At 41.4% G+C, this 23,040-nt stretch overlaps 1 protein-coding gene across 6 annotated transcripts in view; it reads right to left on the bottom strand.

The window, feature by feature from the left end:
* The window catches only part of elfn1a (extracellular leucine-rich repeat and fibronectin type III domain containing 1a), a 116,053-nt gene that overhangs the window by 87,864 nt on the left and 5,149 nt on the right, over positions 1 to 23,040 (bottom strand). Inside the window, exon 2 of one of the 6 annotated variants that reach the window (XM_048990262.1) lies at positions 7,201 to 7,399. The exons of 4 other annotated variants lie outside the window; for them this stretch is intronic. The gene's annotated coding sequence lies outside the window, so the exon portion shown is untranslated. Of the gene's footprint in view, positions 1 to 7,200; positions 7,400 to 22,348; positions 22,450 to 23,040 lie in introns of those variants that run through there. One more of the 6 variants, XM_048990269.1, reaches the window with a different exon arrangement.

Genomic DNA, 23,040 nt, shown 5'->3' with positions numbered 1-23,040 from the left:
AACTACACCCCACAATACTGAGTGATTTCAGTCTCCCTGGCCTATTCATTGAGGAAACGACGTACTCTGGACTGCCTATTTACTATGAGCCCATCCAGTAGCGTTTGCCTCTCCAGTTGCCTAGTGTCTAAGAAAACAATAGAACAAGATTTCTGAGCACAAGTTACATTCTTTCGCCTTATCTTTTCACTCGATGGCGCATGTAAGTCAGGGTTTTCCATGCAGAATGAAGTCCAACTGCTGCTGGCCATCACATGGCAGCGGAGCCTCTTCCCTGGGTCTATGGGATCTCCAGAACAGAGACAGGTTTGGGTCATTCCCAGTCCCGATCTCACCTGCTGGCCTCTAACGGCTGAGGATGTGACCCCAGCTAATTCAAGAGTTAATAGAAAGTTTATAGCACTGAGCCCTAGAACATGACTTATGAATTGTGAAAATGTAAACATATCGAGGCATCCTGGTAATGACATCAGCCTAGTAGTAAGTAAATGATCACTTTGTGAGGATAAGAGGAACGCAACGTGAAAATTTCATCGGTGCCTTTTCTGTAACAATTTATGCACTAACCCTAAGCCTCAGTGTGGATCCACGGTGCACCTGGAAGCTATTCCAGAAGGGGCAGGACACCAGACACCAGACATCGTAGAGGTGATGACACCTCATCACGGAGCACATAAGCTTATTTTTTAATTAAAACCCAGACTGATTCTATGTCGAAGGTCCCCCACCCGCCTCTTGATGAAGTTCTCGAGGCACCAGCAGAATTCCTCTGTAGGCATGGCAGCTTGCCAAAATGATCGTGCAGGTCCCAAAGAGCCCTGAACGGCCCATAGGTTAACAAACGCGCAAGGACTGAGACGGCACCGGATGGCATTTCCGAGAGCCACCCCCACAGACACCCAACCGCACGTTTTCATTGGCTGTGGCCCTGTGGTCCCGTCGTCATGTCAGACGGCAATCATGGGACTGCTGGATTTCACAGGGAAATTTCCAGGCACTCCATTCTGCCCAGTGCAAAAAGGGTAGAGTGTCTTCCAAACACAGCTCCTTCTTACTGACATCCACCAATATTTCAGGGGTAACACATCCTAAGTTGCAGTCTGCCCCCCCCCCCACACACACACACACACACATGCACATTCACTGCTGATTCAGTTTCACCGTTCGACAGACAAGACTCGTGGAACGCCGGGAGCGACATGTCCTGCGACGGAAGGCCGGGAGCGGCTGTGGGGTCTTCCTGCCAGGGCCGGACCGCCGTGTCGTCCCTCGCTGCCTGTCAGCGGCGCCATCAAACCACTTCCGAAAAAACAGGTAGACATGTCAATGTGCCCAAATGACTGGATCGTTTCCTGAGGGCTGATTAATATGCTCCCTCTGAAGGTCAGAATCATGAAATCGATCACTCAGTTCCCACCATTTGTCCTTTAGTGTTATAATAACATAATACTTGTCCGTTACTATGTTGTCCAGAAGAACCCCCAATGTGTACTCAAGTTTAATACTCCAAATCGATACGTGACCCACAAATCCAGAATTGCAGAACGTTGTCCTAAGCGGTTGTTTTGTACACGAGGAGGATATGTCTGCAGTGATGCCCAAACAAATAAAACAGCAACATAATCTCCTCATTTATTGAAATAAACGTACAGTTTGACCTTCCAAAACACTGACATAAGGTGATATACTTTTTGATGTTCACCATGCGCTGCCTCTTTCCGGACTTCATCCCCACATGTCTGATCTTTATGGGCTAGTTACAGCAACTAGCGGATTTCTGTCCTGAATCAGAGCAGAGCTAAGCTCATGCGGCTAGATGTTCGGTTACAGCTGAACACTTCGTAACTCCTGAGATGAATTAGAATTTGGTGATAAGTGGTCATTGCTGACACACCACAGCAAACAACAACAACATGTGTCCTCTGCATTTAACACATATGCGACAGAGCAGGGGGCACCCGGGGAGCAGTGCCTGGGGGCAGTACCTTGCTCAGGGTACCACCCCCCAAGTAGTGCCTTGCTGGTCGTTGATTCAAACCAGTAATCTTTCAATTACAAGTGCATTTCCCTAACCACTAAGACACCACTGCCACACCACTGATCTCCTAATGATAAGATGGGAGATACCGCCATCATATTAGCCGGCCTGCATTGTTTACGAAAGCTTTTACCCAGGAAGTGCTAAGGCAAGCCACACAACGCATCACCTATAAGTCACTAATGAGTATCCGCAACATTTACTTACAAAAGTAAACAATCACTGAGATTGTTCTTGCGCCAACTAGACACCATCTTCCCTGCTACAGCAAAACACATTTCTCTAGGATTTCTGAAAATATAAATAATGGTTTTAATCCCATAAACAGTTCAGCAGTAAACGTAAGTAATTTAAAACAGCCTCCATGCTTTCGTTATGCACAGGTGCCTCAGACTTAAGTGAAAATCATGTTTGTTTCACCAAAATTTAAACGAACAAATTGTTTAGAAAAAAATGTGCTTGCGGCCCGCTGCCATTTCTGGATGCATAAATCTCATCTTGGCAGCGAGAGAAGTCTGTGGTCAATAAAAAACAAAGGATGTTTCACTTAATTATCTCTTGCTCTTAAATGACAGTCTCCAGAGGGCAGAACCTGCCTTTGGCTTAAAAGCAGCAGAGAGTTTCATGTACTTATACCTCGCAAACATGTCAGAGTACGAACACACACTGATATGTTTATACAGTATTTTTTTAAAAAAGCTTACTCTATAAAGCGTGTCTTTCGCTGAACAAATTAAATGTGTTAACTATTTACACCATGTAAATGCATTGTATGTTTGCAGTGAATGATCATACCCTATTCTAAATATGTCAACTACTACACAAAAATTATGCACCGAAATAATGCATAAAGCATTGGATTTAGCAGATTGGCAGTTTGGAAAAGTTTCCAAATTAATACAGCTTATAGATTTTATAAACACGTTCCCACTTCTCCAAATACCCATTATATACTTATGCTTATATTTATATACCAAGTACATGGTGAATTCTTTTAATTTTTGTTTGTTCCAGCCCCATTATATACAAACATATGCAAATTCTGAGAGACTTCTTGAATAACAATGACACTATTAATAACAATGAGATGAAGACAACAACACTAGCATGAAAATTACCTGCTTTAATACATAAATTTCCATGATGGATAAAAAGGTCTGTTTGCAGTTTCAGCTTAGGAGTTTATTAGTTAGTTTGGGAGACTGATGTAACACCAACTCATCTGTCCCCTTTCTCCACTCAACGTCGGCCCCCGGACCTGCAGCACACTAATTCATAATTAAATAAAAAATGCTGGTTCAGTGGATCTTTGTTGTAATTTGTGGCTCTACGCAATGATGACAAATCCAATGGATGCTAATTCCATGTCCCTCTGTGTATTTGCTCCTCTTCTCCACCCCAATGGTCTGACTAATATGTGCCACACAATGCTGTATTCTGTGAGTCCTTTGGTGTCATGAACTGCTCGAACAGTTATATCATCCAGCAAAAACACACCAGAGACCCCCACAGAAATGCACGGACACCCTAAGCCTAAACTTGAACTATGGAGCTGCTGAAGAGGAGTAACTTCTGGAAATGTCCCGAACGGACCAATGCATCTCACAGCTGTGGCCCCACATCAGTCTGTCCTCCAATTTCACCTTGTCTATCAGAAGCCATCGTTCCAGCTTGAAGATGAGAGGCCCAGCACTTCATCAGCTCGACACACGCGTTCTAATTACCCGGCACGCGCACGCATATCTCTCGGAGTTTTACTCAAATTTATGTGAGCCCATTTCCGAGCAGCATGCGTAGTTCAGGAGGTAAGGCCCCCAGGGCTCAGACAGATGTTTGGAAGAAGCTCAAAGCTGTAGGAATCCATCGCGTCAGAGTCGAGCATCACGCTTTAACTACGTACCTTTTAACTCCTGAAGAACATGTGAAACAGGAATGGAAACCTGGCCCATAAAAGGTGACCGGTACCCATTCATTACCCAGTACTCATTCAGTAGCTACTTGTTACCAGAGATGGTTGCTTATCGATACCACTGGACTACCTAAGGTCAGTAAGCATCTCTAGAAATGTATGTTTTTAACCATTAATATATGTTAGAGCGACAGATGCTTCTCTATAGACAGCAATGTTAAAAATAGCTCAGCGACGAAAAGCAGACACAGTGTTCTCAGGAGGCGAGGACACGATTTGATACCTACCGACTGTTTGCACGCAGAGATATCCTTCACTTTTCCCCTAACCCTACAAAGAAAACATAGCGAAGACTACTACTGAAACATACACTCTAAAAGCACTTACTAAAACCTACTTACCTACTCAAGAATGTACTTCAGATTTATAAACTGAAAATTAAGGCTAAAATATACCGTATTACCAGCCACTGTTGCTACATAAATAAAGTAAATAAAAGCTGGTTGTTGGTCTCTCTTGGGATATTAGTTACATTTTAAGTAGTACACTTACTGCATCTGTTCTAGGGGCAGAAGCTGACTCACAGCTAGGACGGCTGCGGCTATCTGACTGGGAGGGGCCCCTACTCACCCTCGCCGGGGAGGCACACGAGGCTCACAGCTGGCAACAAAAGTACCCAAGTAAGGAGTACTGATGGCATATGACACCTGGGCTGTGAACGAAGTCGGATCTCGGCCACATTCGGCAGCCACCGATAACCCATCTGCCGAACCCAAATGTTCATCTGGCAAGAAAGGCCCAAAAGTTTGCAGAACACAATATGGCAGCCCCCAGGAAAAAAAAATAAAAAATAGATAGAGAACATTGCTTCAACTGAGCACTGGGCGAGACCATAGGGAGAGTTTCCACTGATCTGCTCCAGCTTCAGGATGAAGTATTTATCAAAGCGGGGATCCTTACCTTCATTTGTACATAATGGCATTTGGGAGAGGCATAGGAAAACCAACAGAGAAAGTAACAACAGACAACATGACACAAACTCTCTATCACTTATTTCTGTTCCTTTTTGGGCTATTTTGGACCATTATTTACAAAATGTTACATTTTTATACATCAACACTGGAGGTTCTTCAGATAAAAACATCTATCCAGTTAGCAGATATGTCTTACTATTGAATCACTATTGCCTTGTGAGGCAGTTTAACTTTTGTTTGCAGTAGCTCATGTTTGTTCGCAGTAGCATACATTTACCGTGCGCCTACTGCTTCTTTCTCTGGCCATCAGGGGGCACACTGCATGTGTGCACATATAAGTTAAAACTGATTTCTTAATCAGTACCTCCGGGTTCTCCGGTTTCCCCCCACAGTCCAAAGACATGCTGAGGCTAATTGGAGTTGCTAAAATTGCCCATAGGAGTGCATGTGTGAGTGAATGGTGTGTGAGTGTGCCCTGCGATGGGCTGGCTCCCCCATCCTGGGTTGTTCCCTGCCTCGTGCCCATTGCTTCCGGGATAGGCTCCGGACCCCCCGCGATCCAGTAGGATACGCGGTTTGGAAAATGGATGGATGGATGGATGGATTTCTTAATCAAAACCAAATCATTGACATGCTATTATACGTTCTAGGTTGAAAACAGTAAGGTATATTGCATTTGGCAAACGGAGTAAGGACGGAACCTCTCTGCATGTCAAACCTCAAACTGAACACTACAGATTTGTATCAAGAGTTTGAAAAACTACACAGTCACATCACGTTCGTCTTTGATGGTCTTCTTTCTTCCCTGAGCTGAGCCGCGAGCATGCTGGCAGGGCGCATGGATTAGTGATAAAGGTAGGGACATTTACAAGACCTGCAAATGGGCTAATGGTGAAAAGATCCTTTTAATGTGCCGGATAAGTTTGCTAACTACACAAGACCGAGGAAAAATAAGTGAATCGCCACAAATTGCTTTAAAAAGAGGAGACAAGGAGCAATAGAAAAATACTTACAGCTCATACTTTTTGACTGTGAGTACACTGACCCTGAGATATTGACTTCTGGAATTATATTGGTGGGTCCGTTAAAAATAAGTGCATGAAAGACTGGTGGATAATGGTGAAAAACTGACACTGGTTAAAGCAATAGAAATTCCATAGAACATTTATCTGGAAGGAAGATTGACAAGTGTCAGCTGTGTCTACCAAAACTAAGCATGCAGCCTCTAATTAAAAAAATAAAGCGTAATAGTGACAGAAAAAAACTATGTACATCACACTAAAGCAACAGAAAGCCAATATATGTTCTGTACAAGCTTGGAGCAGCACATCTTTCAAAAGTCAAGGAAAGTGTCGGACTGAAGGTTCTGTTTGTCCATACAGTCACAAGCTAAATCATGAGGTAGTAGTCTGTCGTAAGTGCGAGGTTACCTCAGTAAATGTGGAATCAACTTAGCACACAGCAGAAGATGAATTTCTGGAGATAAACCTGACACAGGCATTTGCTTTAGTAGCAGTAGCTGCAGACAGCATGCGGGTTGTAAATATCTAGGTTCGTTCTGAGGACGTGAAGTTTAGTGCGACACGTTGACACTTGACAGTTATCAGCTACTTACTGTATGCTCCCGGGCGAACTGAAAAGCTCTACTACAGAGCTTTGCTTATTCTCTAACCACAAGCTGCAACCAGCTTCTGCAGTTCATCTTCCAATCAAATACAAGGACATTGTTAATACGGCATAGAAGAATGTGCTCAGTGATGCCACAGAAGAAGCTTTAGGGCTCATTATCTTGACTCCTTGCAAAATAATACATAATGGTGAGAAACGTGCATAGCTGGTGATACCACTTTAACAGAGAACTACTTGTTGGTCTTGGTGATTTTCTGGGTAAACACACAATTAAGATCCAAAGATAAAGGGCATTGTGCATCCAGTACACTATAAGCTCAGTACTGATTTAGATAGTGAAAGAACTCCATGAAATTGTAGTCAACATATATATTATCAAAATACAGCAACCTACAGAGTGTGTTAGTGCTATGGTGGCTGCCATTTATACTCACACGATTACAACTTATATAAATTTGTGTGACCGAAACAAAATCAGTATAAAGTGGTTGCATTCTGAATACCACAGAGGAGGATGCGTCCGGCATACCTAGCATTCAGTTTTGGGTTTCCTCAAAGAGCACTAGATGAAGCATTTGCTTTTCTTTTAATCTATAGCACTCCAACAGGAGGGTGTAGATGGCTATGACTGCCCTCTGGAGACACAGTACCTTCAATCAAGAACAATGATGCGAATCCATCACAAAGCCGTAGAGTAGCTATCATCTGAGGCCTTCAAGTGTCATATCCGTCAGCCAACATCGCCGTATGGGACATCTATTAAGAGCAGATGGTTTGAAGTTGGATCCAGTAGAAGCTGAAGCGGTTTGACGCATGTCACCACCATCTGATGTCCATCTTTTGACTTACCTGTGGAAATTTATACCAGATCTCAGTGGGGTGGATACATCGCTATGAGAGCTATTCACAAGCAATATAGAGTTCACAAGACAACTAGCACAGCGGCAGGTGCGGTGCACATACCCCCAGTGCTCAAGTTCTTGGATCCGGAAAAGCCTGTAGAGATATTTTGTGATGCCAGCAGTGGGGATCTAAGTACTGTACTTGTGTAGAAAGCTCAGCCTATTGCCTTCTCATCCAGACCCATGCAGAAGCTCACTACATACAAATCGTCATGGTTCTTTTCTGCATACATTTTCACCATTATATATTTAGGAAGCAGACCATGATTTGCAATGACTTTAAACTGCTTGAGGACATATTCAAGAAGCCGCCCAAATGCAAATCCAGGGAATCACAGAATACACCTCCATCTCCACTGCTATGAGCTTACAGTGTAATACTGGAAAGGAATTGCAGGAAGTATACCAGAGATGAAGTGCCGAGAGCACGTCTCCAAGCTCAGTTTTGTCTTCATCAGAACGGCAAATGTTCACAAAAGAAGAATCAGACCCTCTCCATCAGACAATTAAAGAGGGGTGACCACATCACAGGTGGGAGGTTCCTAATTCTGTCCATCTATCCTGGGACTTGAGAAGGCAGTGGTTTCACTTGACAGCCTGGTGTGTAAAGGACTGCATATAGTGCATGGGGTCACATATCAGAACCTGTGACCCCAAAAGGTGAATATTAATCAGGTGAGAATGATTAAATCAAACATGTGCCTGGCAATTTCACAAAGTGTACTGATCCTTGAAGCTGACAAACGTACCAGAGCTACCATTTGAAAAAATGACCTCAGACCTGTTTGAGTTTGAGGAAAAGCTTTACTGTACATCCTTGTAGTGGATTATTATTCAGAATCCATCGAGGCAGATGCACTAAAAGTCCCATGCAGCCAGACAATAGAGGCTCAGAAGGTTCTGTTTACCGAGCATAGTATCCCAACCAGTCTTCAAAAAGAAAATGTTCTTCACTTTGCTACATAAGAGGTTAAGGATTTCTGCAAGAATAATAGCATCTTGTACACGACATCTTCACCACGTAGCCCACACTCAAAGGGTGAGGCAAACGTGCAGTGCAAACGGCCAACAAGCTTTGAAATGAAGTACCAGACAAACACTGAGAGCTTCCAGACTACAGAACTATTCCACCTGTATCTACGGGTCACCTGCTTATGGGTAGGAGGTCTCACAACAAGCTAGCTACTACTCAAGTGCTTCCAGTACCGACAGCCTATGACCCCCTCAAAATTGAGCAGCTGTTAGACAAGACCAAGGACATGCAGAAGGTTTTTCCATATGACCAAAAGAGGGCAGGCAACCATCACAGGGCATTAATGCTAAGAGATGAGTTCAGGGTGGCACCATATGCTGGTAATAATAAGGGGAACCCTTGAGTTATAATCAGACTACACAGTGCTTTAAATTCCTGAATTACAGTTTGTGAAGGCAAGGAGTTCTGCTACAACACTCAAACACCTACCCTCAAGCAGAGCATCTTACAACTGGTCTTGACACTTATTGTCTGAAGAACCTTGGAATGGACCAGCTGAATCATCAACAGAAAGGGGAGCTTGGACTTTAGCTCCTTCAGAACTGCCATAGTCATCTTCTGAAGTCCATCTGACCTATACCTGAGTCCAGCCAGTTAGTCAACATACAACCAGACTGGGAAGAGGTGTGAAAGCCCCGACAGACTCAATTTGGGATCCCTGTGATTCAGGAGAGTTAGAAGCAGGTGGTAAAGGCTCTGTGAGGAGGCAAAGTTCTAGAAGCCTTTCCATCCATGTCATTGTGTATTGTAATCCAAAGAATTTCTTTATCAATATGCAGGCAATACATCCTGAAGACCGAGATATATTGTTCATTTAATAGAAATAATAATTACAAACTCTTTTTAACTAATTCTCAATAATACAGCTATCAGTGTGTGAAGACAGCACAATCTACTCAAGTGTTTTCATTGTTAAACAGGGGAAATGTAACATATTGTTCATTATGGATGAGGAAAGCTAGGTGTGTTCTGTCCATTCTGAACACCTGTAGTCTGGCCAGCTTCTGCTTAACTCAGCTGACATCTGTGTATTTTATAATATTATGTGTTATGTAATATTATTTTTATTGCTGTTATATTGTATTATTTTGCACTGTTTTATATTGTTTTACGCCACCTGTATTGTTTTGCATTGTCTTATATTGTTTACACCACCTGTATTGTTTTGCACTGTCTTATATTGTTTACACCACCTGTATTGTTTTGCACTGTCTTATATTGTTTTACGCCACCTGTATTGTTTTGCATTGTCTTATATTGTTTTACCCAACCTGTATTGTTTTGCATTGTCTTATATTGTTTTACGCCACCCGTATTGTTTTGCATTGTCTGTAATATCATTAGACTTCTGTAAGTGACTGAGTCTGAATGTCTCAGGATTCCAATGCACCCGTTGCAGATGGCCAATAAAGATCTTGAATCTTGAATCTATTAAATGTGCAGCAATTTGCAAAGATATTTTCATCAGTCTCATTTTGTGAAATTACCAAAAAAAAAAAAAACGAAAGAAAAAAAGGATATAACGCTACATAGATATTTTTATGTAGTCCTGATTGAGATTCTGGTGAAAAACTAGCATCCAAAAGGTTACCTCCAGGGAAAAAAGGTTAACCCCGATATTTGGAATTGCAATTATAGTTAGTCCACTAAATGAGGAATTCATTAGTCCTGCACAGAATGGCCCTCATATCCCTTAATATCGCCCTGCTGTGGTCAGCACTTTAGACACATAGACTATCAGAACAGCACTATATTTGTGATAATAATGAGAAACTATTCATGCAACCAATTCAGTGGAGAGCATTTTCAGGTGTAATACTCCAGGTTCTATCTTTCCAAGCACCGAGGCCAAGCCAGGCCCACATTACAAAGCTGGAATGAAATGCTGTTTTATTTGCCATTTGCACAAGTCTGAGCATAGATACATTGGAATGCTTCTCTTGCTTGGCTTTTAGACACACAGGCATATACAGGTGAGAGAGACGCTTTGGGTCTGAGTACAGGGTCAGGCCTTTTGTCTGGGGCCCCTGGAGTATTTTGTGGAGTTAAGGGTCTTGTTCAAGGGCCCAACGAACACGTGACTATTCTGCCGTGGGCTTCCAATCACGGGCACAGAGGCCCAACCCACTGGGCCACACATCAGCCCTCCGGTTTCCAAATCTAGAAGGTTAACAACTGTAACTATTTTATGAGACAGGTAGCTCATGAAACTTTTGAGTTTTTGAGTGTATGAGTGACATATATCTAAGTCAATTTTTGTCAACTAGCATCACCGAACACCAGGGTGAACACACTCATTTCTGCTGTCCTTACACCTTCGCAGCCTCTATTTGTTCGGCACCTTATCTCTGAGGGAGAAATGGATTATCTTTAAATGAATGTATTTTATATAAGTCCAGAGAAGTCGTCCCCATTATTCCTTTACAACAAGCTGAATTGATGATAGGAACGTAACTATTTTTGTGTGAGTGATCTTCTGCAGTCCCTATGACATTATCTGATGCACATAACCCCCGTTGGCAGACTGTTCCTTATAAAACACTTCAAAGAAGAACAAAATCAGACTTTCTTTTTCCAGCTTTGAAAAGTTATCAGGCCCTAAACTCCTAATTCTATTATTCTTCTGGTAGTGATATGACAGTGCGTGTAATGCAGCATAGCACCAACACCAGACATGTGGCCCTGTAGTCATTCTTAGGGAAGACTGGCTGAGCTAAGCTAATGATGATCAAACTGCAACCTGAACTGCCCCGAAACATCAGTAACATTAATATTTATGTTACAATAATGTTTAAAAACGCACATCCTATGGATTTATAGTACCAGTTGAAAGATTGGACATGCTAAGCCGCCTACAAAGGAGAGTCATAGAGTGTCACATCACATGACCTGGTCACATGACCTAAACACAGTACAAATGGTTTTGGAGGAGTTTCACCACAGAAGGGAGGCCTGCAATGAGTAATTAGCATATGTGGGAGCTCCTTCAGGACAGCTGGAAAAGCATCGCAAGGGGCCACCTCATGGAAGTGGTGTAGAGGAGAGATCAGAGTCAGCCGGTCCCTAGAGCCATTGGGGTTAATTAAGGGCCTTGCTCAAGGACGAAATGGTGGGATCACTCTGACGACCACGAGGTTTGAATTGGCAACCTATAAACCCAAATCTGCCCCCCAACAAATGTTTTTTTTTGGTCAGTGCATAATTCCATATGTGTTTTATAGGTTTGATGTCTTCATAATTATTCTAAAATGTGGAGAATGCTATAAATATACATGTGTCTAAACTTTTGACTGCTGTTGTTTATGTAGATACATAAACATGTTTTTGATCTTTGAAAACCCCTTTGCTCTCTTGGTGTATAGTGTTCAAATTAGGAACACATATAAAAAGACACTCTCTTCCCTGGGATATCTGATAAACATAGTCCCAATTCAACCCTTGCAATCTCTCACGAAATCATTGCACGCCAATTCATCTGAGAGCTTGCATGCAATTATTCTGACTGGCTCACACACATTCACTTGCAAGCCCATTATATTTTTTAATGGGTTCTTGTGTGTAGCATGAATGCTGTGGAGTCTGACATCCAACCATCCACTGGCGTTTTGCGAATATGTCCACTGTAAAATGATGAGAAAGATGGCCACACTTCTCATAAGGGAGAAGAAAGGTTTTCCAAAATCAGAACTCATTTTCTGCTTTCGGCCAGCAGGTGGCATAGTAGTTAAGATTAAAGTTGTTCGAAAAGCCCAAACTGTTGTAGCTTTAGTACTAGAAACTGGGTTGTAAAATACCCAGTCGTATAAATGTGCAAAACTGAACACCGTGAATAAAGAAATTTAGCCAAGCAAGCAGAAGCAAAAAAAATATACCTACAAGACTAATATGTTTATACATATCAGTATACAAGCTTAAAAGTGCTAACTAAGGATATCAGACAAGGAACAAAAATGTCAGCCTCTCTTGCAGTGGTGAAGGATTGTTCACAAATGGTTTGTTTTACAATAAGAATGAGAATACACATGCTTCTTGTTAATTCGTTTGTTTGCTCGTTAATTTACACTCCTGCCACAATACTTCCACAAGGCTGGAACCCACAATAGCCAGCTTTAGTTAACATAATTACAGTGCTCACTGGCCTCCCAGGGCCGGATCCTAGCAGTGACCCCATTGAGGCTTAGGCTACTCCAGCAAAGCACCCAGGTATATATGGGTCGAGAGAGCGTACCATGTACACCAGTCCCTGCAGTCTACATGGTGATGTAGGCGTATATTAGTGGGGGGGGGGGGTGCTTCGATTTCCAGACGTCAAAAGATATGAGACAGTGTGAAAAAGTAAGCAATGGCCAACTGTTTACCTGCATTTTCACAGCGAAGACGCATTGATGAACGTCTGAGGCTGTCAGTACCATGATATGTGTAATAATGTATGATATCAACGCCATTCACTGGGGCAGTTTAAGTGAGCTGCAATCGGCTCCTGTGGACTTCTTGCGCATTTTGGCGACAGGGTGAAACTCGTCAAAGAGCCACTAAAGTACGACCAACTAAATAACAAGAAATATATAAAGGGTAAAGAGGGATGTACAGTTACTGCATGTTGTTTCTCCGGCTAAGCACAAATCAAGTGTCAAAAAATCCACAGTCAACCTTCAAACCTCTTACAAAATAATTCATTATTTTTTCTTTTATACTATGTTGCAGAAATTTCTTCTTAAATTTCTATAGTTTACCTGCTTGTCATTCCCGAGTGTGGGGTTGGCAGATGAGCACACCAAGGTGAAAGATTCCTCACAGCTGTACACTGTCATTTCCCTAATCGTGCCATTAACTTCAAACGCTCTTTCTTCCCCTGAATATATAAATCAACGCACAAATACTGTAGGCTTTGCTTCCTTGTACACTTATGGCTTTGAAAGACACGGAATGGGGAGATGGATGGAAAATGATACATGTAACATCAATTTATTTAACCAGTAAGCTGCTCGCTATGTTTCAATGTACCGGGATTTAAACAACTCCCCCCGAATTTAAGGTCAGCTGGCAAAATGTGCACAGAATGTTTTAATTTCATTAAAGACAGAAGGTTCTGCAATATATTAGCAAACTATACATATCAGGGGTGTAAGGATGTTTTGAAGCATCTTGATAAATCGATTCTAACGGTGGAAATTTGACTGCATCAATCTGTAATGTCAGAATAGGATATAATCATGTTTTGGGTATAAAATCCTCCTTAATGGTACGGATTCCAGGTTGCACACACGCGTGCTCACATGCTACAGGTAGAAGTACAGTGAATTTCCAAACCATAGGAAAGAAGGGGGAAGCTTATTAATATTCATAAAGCCCTACTAGATAATCTTTGTGCTACAATGCTTTTGGGAAACTCAACTGCTTTGTAGCACAGGTCATTAAGAACACAGATTTAACTACTCTAAAGGTTGTACTGTGAAACACTGCAGTAATTCAAAATGATTTACCATTAAAGAAAGTATAAATAAAACTAAAATTTTGGCTCAAACAACAGACTTGAATATGACGCATCTTCATTCATATAAAAAAACAACTATACATAAAACTTAAAAAAAAAAAAAACTTGTGTTCTCTCTAAAAAACGTACGCAAAAATCAGACCAGTGAAAAACAATGGATTTGTACTTATTTCCGCACCTCGTTCAGTCCATGGCTGCAAGTACAGTGAATGAAAATCAACTATTTGTTTCTATTCGTTTCAGAAAAGGATTTTCTCTTTGTGGTGTTTTTACCCATTACTGCACCTCCACATATTTTGTACTGAAGTTTTTTTTTTGCATCAAATATGAAACGGGTCCATATGTCAGAACATTTCTTTTAACTTAAAGCCAACTGTGGCACAGAAATAATGGAAAAATTGTTTACAGACAGACTCCACAGACGAAATTGCAAGCTTTCTACTTGTCAGATGGATGCATGACTATAATCTTTGAACTATGATGTTCATGGGAAATGTCCCTATTTTGTAGCAGAAAAACTTGTTCTTTAGCAATGGTTAGGGCTCTGTAGTAGCTATCTAGATAGCTAAGTAAAAACCAACTTGTGAACCTTGGAGATGTATGACATATATTACGTTGGGGCATAATGGACAGTCCTCAGTGCAGCTTTTCAGACAATGGGGAAAAATACCAAACAGACTAAACTAACAAGACCATGAGGGGTTGAGCAAAGGCAGGCAGACGACAGCAGAACTAAGTAGGAAAACTGCAAGGCAGGGGTAGCACATAGCTATCTAGCAAACCGGGATGGGAGGAACACAGGCAAACATCCTCTAACACATAAAATGACTGAGGAACAGAGGAATACATATAAATTATACGTGAGGCCAGTACCTCAACCAAACACTAGGTACTCAAACACTGGAAATACAAGGAACAGAGGACATATAGATGTGAGGCTGGGCACAGCCAGGGTAACCAATAACGAAGACACTAAACGCAAGAAGTTGCGTACAAAAACAGAAGGAAGATGAATAAAGTCTGTCTACCAAACAGAGTTCCAGGACACTCATCTACTCAGTGGCCCAGGGGACAAGAGGACAAGAGGATATTAACTGGAATAAATCTTGGGGAACACAGGGAACATAACAGAATGACCAGCGACACCCACTGGTCAAACAGGGAAATGGGTAGAACAAGACAAGACAGGGACCTTTCCGTACAAAATATCCGTCAGATTCTGCTTTCTTTGCCTTCTATTAATAGCGTGTTTCCATGGTCATATTTGTGAAGTTAAAAATATACAATATGTAAAAATATATAACCTACTGAATAATCAAATCATGGAAGACATTAAAGATTTCTGATGCATCAAATCATTCTGTAAATAATCGTAACCGAATCGAATCATCTTGGGGCGAACAATTAATACTCCTAAGGCATATTGCTTTAATTACCATAAGTCTGTTGCATAAATTAACATAAATGAAAACAATTCTATCCATTCACCTTCAAACCAATTATCCAGTACATCCAAGTCATGGGATTCATGACTATTATTTGTATACTTCAAGGTATTTCTCAACTGTACAAAGTGATACAGTGATTTTTACTTTGAAATGTCTAATCTGGAGAGAATATTACACAGTATTTTGCCATTTCATGAAATTGAATTAATAAGCAAAACATGACTTTTAAGCAAGTAATTCTATCCAGTTATGAATATCCCGCAACCAGTAATCCAGTACTCTCTCCATAAGAAGTGAGCTATCTTTTAATAGATAGATAGATAGATAGATAGATAGATAGATAGATAGATAGATAGATAGATAGATAGATAGATAGATAGATAGATATGTTTGACTGATTGATTGATCAATTGATCGACTGATATGTTTGACTTTAAGGTGTAATTCCACTGTAATAGGGCAACAAAACACTTACTTTTACTTTTAAAGTAAAAACTTCATCATGCTATCCTTTAAAGACTGAAGGATGATTCACATTCAACTCAGTTTGATCTTAATCATTTTAAAGCAGCAAATAATTACTGTCAGTTGTTTCAGTGGGGCCTGGCTTTGAACGCATCATAAGCTCCACTTTCTGCTTGTACAGCAATCCTGAAAGCGAGCGTATCCTGCAGGCCTCCTCCCTTCCAGGACGGGTCACGGCGCAGTACGAGCGCTGAGCAGTGAGCTAATGACTCAAACAAGCTGCTGATTCGGGGTGAAGTGGCTTACGCCGTCACGTGGACCATAGAGGAGATACCCTCTCAGCAACCGTGTCCTCTTAGCTTTGCTAAATTGGAATAAAACAGCGAGCAAGGACACTGCCTCTGAGGACAACAGCTGTGGCATTTCAAGCGTATCCGCCAGGTACAGCCCAAATGTTTAAGTCAAGCTCGGCGCTGTCAGGCACTTTTATCACAACACGCTCGTCCTGATGGCCACCTGTCCTTCCGGCTGTCCTGCAGTGCAGCGCTTATTCCCTCCACGCAGGGAAACAAAACTACAAAGAACAACAAAGCAGAAGTATGTCAACAGCGAGATGTTACTCCCTCCACTGAGGGGCACATGGAAACACACCGTGTCAGCAGACTCCTGGGAATCAGATGCCGTCTGAATCTTTGAATTACAGGAGGACAGAAACAGGGGGGGGCATGCAGGGAAGTCCACCCACCAAACATTGATCATGCCACAACAAGTTCACATAGTTCATTAAAAGCAACAAAAATGAATCATTTCTGATACGTTTTTCTTCCTTTCAAGTATTTGCACCTGGGACATAAATTGATAATCAAATTACATAGATACAATCAATTAGACTGATTAAAAGGGTTCTTTTTCACGTCAAAATTAGATTCTCCATTTACCAAAGCTAAAAAGATGTCCAATTAGTACCTTCCCTCCATTTTATGGGAAAATAAAAGGCTTCAACTTTAAAAAGCGCACGCAAGGGTGTTAACTGATGATCGGAAATGCTTATCGGATATACTGTCTATTTATGAATGGAGAGCTGGCTAATTAACAGGCGCTTCACAAGCATAACTAATGATAGCGCACGCTGGTTCGTGGCTTTTGACTATGTCATTCATACTGAATTATCTTGATATTCCTCGAGTCATTGCAGAATTTTTGTATTGAATATATTTCCATAAAGTTAAGTTCTCAAGTTAGTTATTATTATTGTTGCTGTTTTCCGACCCACAATATTATGTCTTAATATTCATTTATATGTAAATATAAAATATAATTGTATTTAGTTTATATTATTGTTCATATCTTAATATTTATATTATGCATAAATGTTAGTGGTGTAACGATGCGTCCATGCATCACGATGAATCGATTATTAAGGTGGCAATGAAACTGTATCGATCTATAACTTGAGAATTGATTTTTGGGGGCAGGATAAAGATGCTAAGAAAGTCCAACTTTCACGTTGCTTACTTTCACATTCAAGTGCTGGATGGAGACACTCAAGTAGCAGCGCTGGTGGTGAATCTCTATTTTACTGGGTGGTTCAGGAAAACGCATCAATATTCATAAGAGAAGCGCTACTCGATTGGATCAGCCGAAATTTTGACAGCAAAAAAATCTGTCAAACAGGTAGCAGATGTGGATGGAAACATGCTCACCGGCACATCTACCCACACTGAAGGTCAGGGTAGAGGGTACTGATATTCATAATGGATTCTCTGACGATTTTTGCGATGCAATGTGGTTGGGAAATATTATTGTGTAGAACGCTGTCTCTGATGGTTAAGATCATCTTTGCACTATGATGCTTTGGGGAAATTCCTCTGTTTTTAGTTCAACAAAGCCATTATTTTTGCAAGATCTAATGAGCTAACTAGCTAGCTAATTATAGATGCACGATTTATTTGTTAAAATATCGGTATCCACCGATATTTGTTCAACATTCAAGACAATAGCATGGGATCGATTTGTCATTCTTGACTGATACAGTATATCGATATTCAAAGTTAGCAGCACCAGAGCTAAAGACACAACTATTGAATTAATGAAGATGATTGCATTGGAAGATTACCCATCTTATAGGCTCTCCTGCCCACAACATTCTTCATTAATTCTCAACCACAGATTGATCTTTCATTTTTCACATTTTTCAATTAAAAGCAAGGTAGCCCAACCCCCCTCCCAGTCAGGTAGCGACACCGTTAATGTGCTTTGCTTTTCCTGTACAGTTCAGTAGTTAGCCTTTTTGCTATATACACTGGCTTCTTCTGCCTGTTTTATAATAACAGTAAAAATTAACGTTCCGAGATACTACTGCCTTTGTATTCCATAAATAATTAATAGTGTAGAATAAAGTTTCCATGGAAGTATTTGTGTTTTTTTCAGTGCTGTTTTGAATTTCTGTTTGAATTTCGGATATCAAAATAATCGATTACGATTTCTATCACGAATCGAGATAGAAATGAAAGATTTCCAATGCATCCGATTGTGCCTCAATAATCATACATCAAATCACCATGCAGGCAACAATTTGCACCCCTGACAAATATGAAGGTTTTTTTATTCATTGGGCATATCCATTAGTGCTGTGGAAAGAGATTACCATTATCAACTCTGTTTCAAAGAGGCACCTTATAAAAATGTGTGTTCATTCTGCATTTTTCTAAACTGGCTTTCTGATTGTTGCTTGATATAAATGGCCTGAATGTGTCTAGACATTCTATGCGGAGCTGCCATTTAATCGGCAATCGGCTCAGCACCTGAAATGCTATGAAAGACCAAATGTACTGCTGGGAGTTCAGGGGCGCTTAGCTAAGGTAAAAACTCTGGAAAAAATTTCTGTTTCCATTCTTTTGTCCTAATTTACATACAGAATTCCATCTGTTATCTCTAGACTCACATTCACAATAACAAGATCAGGGGTGTCAAACTCCAGTCCTGGGGGGGCGGAGCCCTGTGTAGCTTAGTTCTTTCTCTATTCCAACACAAATGATTCCGCTCAAGAGCTGTGTGGTAATTAGCATTAGGAGTTGAATCAGGTGTGTTAAATGATGGGAGACTCAAGAATGCGCAGCGCTTCGGCCCCCCAGGACTGGAGTTTGACACCCTTGGCTTAGGTTATAAGGTATATTAACAAAAAAACAGTCTAATGATATTATGTAGGTCAACTGGGTAAACTGCAAAAGCTGTCCTGTTCTGTCCTCAAAATGTTCAAAAAACAAATACAGTAGCCCAGCCTGCAATATTTCAAACACACAGCCAACCTGGAGAGAACATTCTAGAAATCCCCATTGTGAGAGGCACTTAAGAGGAGCACCTTGCTCTCACAAGAGATGCGAAACGTTGGATGTGGAGATCTGCCGGGGCTCCCGCCTTATCTCTGTGATGCAACTTCCTCCTCGGGGGCAGCAAGAACAGGAAACAATCGAAGGAAGCTCAAAGCAGCTGTACAGAGGAAGCCGAGAGCATCTGGATGTGAATTCGCACGTGTGAGTAGATCAGGGTCTTATGCCTTCAAAGTAGCCTGACGTTCAGGAAGAAAGGCAGCCAGATTGTTCACGCTTTTGCATCTCTTAAGACCTCTTTCAGGCTATACCGTTCCCTCAGACAAATGATCCTACTCTACTAAGTGCATCCGATATAAAACTGGACATACAATACTGAGCTCATGTCCCGATTACATAAAAAACATACTAGGAATGATTACAATACATCATAATATCCCCAGTGATGTTATCAGCAGTAACTGCAAAGTAACATATTTTAGCTCCGAAGGTTTACATTCAGCAAAAAGGTTAAAAATACAATTTCAGAAACAGGTGAGGTTCTATTCTGTAGCTGGCTTCATTAAGGGAGTATTTCCCTTTACACATAAATTTAAAACAGCTGATATTTACAATCGATACAAAAAATGCTACCGTCGCCTTTAACCATGTGCATCAAGTTTGCCCAAACAATATGGGTGGTTCGTATTTTGTTGCCAAGACCCTAGTAAAGCCAGAATCCTTTAACATATCGGTGATTCCACAAGCATTCTGCCCTCAAATTAGCCGTCGCGGATTCACACGGAAACTCTGACAGTGTCAGTGTCAGTCAGACGTGCATCTCCCTGCAATGCAAAGAGCGAAGTACTCAAATGTCAGTTTACTTTTCATCTCCATGGTTCCCGAACAGACTCTACCGAAGCTGACTGACAATAAGCAGAGGCTGAGGAGATGACCGACAGTTATAAGGCCAAAGCACTTTGTGCCTTTCTTCCTGAAGCTTATCATTCCCAGGAAAATAACACCGACTTTGAATAAGGGTCCGAACTGCACACAAGCCGACAAACCTCACATTGTAATTCTGAGGTAACATCCATGCTCTAACCATTTTTCCTGGACAGGGTCGTGAGGTAATTCCGATTCTAATTCTAATTATCTACAATAATAATGAGTTTCGGTTTCCTTAAGAACAATGGCAGGGACACAAACATATCCCATCAGCTGATCTGAGCCTTTTCTTGTACCACACTGATTAAACAAAAGATTTTCTTTTATAATATCTGGGCATACGTTCTGGGCTAGCATCCATCAGCATTAAAAGAACAATATCAATGCCTGTATTATATGAATTATACATGTTATGACTGCTTGGAACGATACATCAATGTAACATTAACCCTTAAATAAATAACAACCCAGAGACCATGTAAATTATGAATGAAAATAGTAGCTTGTGCCATAGAGAATTATCCTCATGCAGACATTAATCATCATTGATTCGTGCTGTAGTGAGGAACACAGAGTCGGCAATAATTCTCCTTGGTGAGTAAGTACATGCTAAAGTCATGCCGTAAACTGCATCATTTATTTGAGTTTATTCCACTTGACTTGCCGGTGCTTTACAGAAACGTCACTGAATAACTGCAGCAGCTGCAGAGCCTGAACTGGCCAGCTTACCCAAGATATCAGTCTAGCAGGAGCATGCAACTGTGTGAGTCTGAAGGAGATGCACTGCACGAAAGAGAGCAGGTAATGACCTACAGCAGCTCGTACACAAAGTGGCCAAGTTGACCTTCCAAAACGGGCAGTCCATTAATTAGGCTTTCACTGCACAATGGGCTTGTGTGGTAAGACCAGGAGCACCACGCTGAATATAAAACTTCAGGTTGCAGTGGCATGATGATTAACACACTGGCACTGCAGTGCCGTTCCAGTGGGGTTGTGGGGTTGAAGTGCCGGCCCAGCTCTCTGTGGGCTTATGAATTTCTGTTACCTCCTTTCACCCAAAGACATGAAAAATAACTGGTTCTCTCAAACAGACTTAGGGACAAATGTAAGTTCACGTAACTCGGCAGGTGGACCATGTGAGTGTCATAACCATGGCTAGGACATCGTGGTTTGCAGTTTAATGTAGTGCATGGATGGGGGGGGGGCTATCCCAGGCAGCACAAGGCTGGATTGCATCCTACATGGCATCTCAGTCCATTATCAACAGAGATGGAATTCAAATTCCACGCCCTGGAGGTGGGTCTGACCAAAAATTTGACATAGCACAACATGTATAAGACCTGTACATGAAATGGTCCTTCAGCGTCTTGAAAAGAATGAATTAATGATGAAGTTTTAACACCTATTCAAGGAAAATGCTGAATGTATACATTAACTGGAAGTACATTACCCTGGAGTGTATTGCCCACGGCACGCTGAATGTAGGATGTGTTACCTGTTGCTGAGATGAAGGGTAATAACCTCAACTGACTCATCTAGCCCACGTTTGCCTGACTGCTTCTGTATTCTGTTGCACTTGATAACAATCAGTGAACTGCCATGTTGCTGTACTACACGACTAATATGAACAAACCGAAATGTTCTCAGTGACATCAAAAACGCTCATCGGCAAATTATGAAATAATCCCGTATCAACAGTAAGTGACAGCCAGTCGAAAATTGGAAAAATTAATGTTGTTATACCTAATACTTAACGCAAGAGCTTCGTGCTGATGTCATATCCCTATTGATCATTTCTGCGTGGCTGTCTGGTTCTTCACACTGAATCCACCTGTTAGAATGTGGAAAAATGGATGGCAGAGAGCAGGAGCGGCAGCGGAGAAGTGAAACACCATTATTTCATAACGGAATGCTTAACATAATGGAGGCATTGCAATTTCACCCGATGGGTCAGGAGTTAAGCACGTAAAGTCACATTATCCATCCCACTCTGCTTCTGCACAATAAATCTACTGTACTTTCACGAACATTTCCACCTATCGTGTACGGAATTTACAAGTACGGAAATTCAGTATTCGGATATTTATATATTACCCTTAAAGAGGGAAATCCCTTATAAGAATTTCCTTTTACAGCAACCGTGGGAACAATATTTCTGTTTCTGCAGCTACAGTGGTTAATATTGTAATAAATTACTTACTTCATTCGGAAAACTGGCGTGTTGGTTCTGGTGTAACTCTAGCATGTTTCGGTAATCGGTAATTCGCTTAAATATTAGTCCACAGTCTTCTCCGGCAGTCCAAATGCAGTACACTGTAATCGAAATGCTTGAATTTACGGATTCTTTCTTTCCATTTACTGAAATAAAATCACGACGAATTTGAAGTCGTGCTGCAAGGAGTGGGTTGGATTAAGTCTCTGGACACAAATCCACATGTTTGCAGCGGCACCTATAGCACGGTTTGCTGGAAAGCACTAACCGAAATCTCAGCAATCCGTAAATGGCACGGATCCCTTATTCCGAACCCTCTTTAGACAATATTTGACTGCAAAGCACGCCCAGTCCATTTGCTTACAGCTTAGGAGTTTCACTGGTCGGATGGGCGTAAACTTTGTCCTTCTGCATTGGTTGTCTTTACCTGTGTAAATTTATCAAATGGACAGCGCCGGGAAAACTAGGGAAATACTCCGATCTCCACGTGCACTGCATAGAACTGCGTATAAGCGAGGTACACTCCAGCATACAGCTCAAACAGCCCCTGTCAAAGGCAGACATCGGCCGGAGATAAAGTGCATTCTGAATAAAGGTTGAAGGGATTATTATTTGTTTTTTTTACTCTCTCTCACAGTGGGGCAGTAGACGGAGTGTTTGTGCACCGCTAAACATAAGGC

Source organism: Brienomyrus brachyistius, chromosome 22 (assembly GCF_023856365.1).
Source record: "Brienomyrus brachyistius isolate T26 chromosome 22, BBRACH_0.4, whole genome shotgun sequence".
Lineage (NCBI taxonomy): Eukaryota > Metazoa > Chordata > Actinopteri > Osteoglossiformes > Mormyridae > Brienomyrus > Brienomyrus brachyistius.
This window is presented reverse-complemented; position numbering and strand designations above follow the sequence as displayed.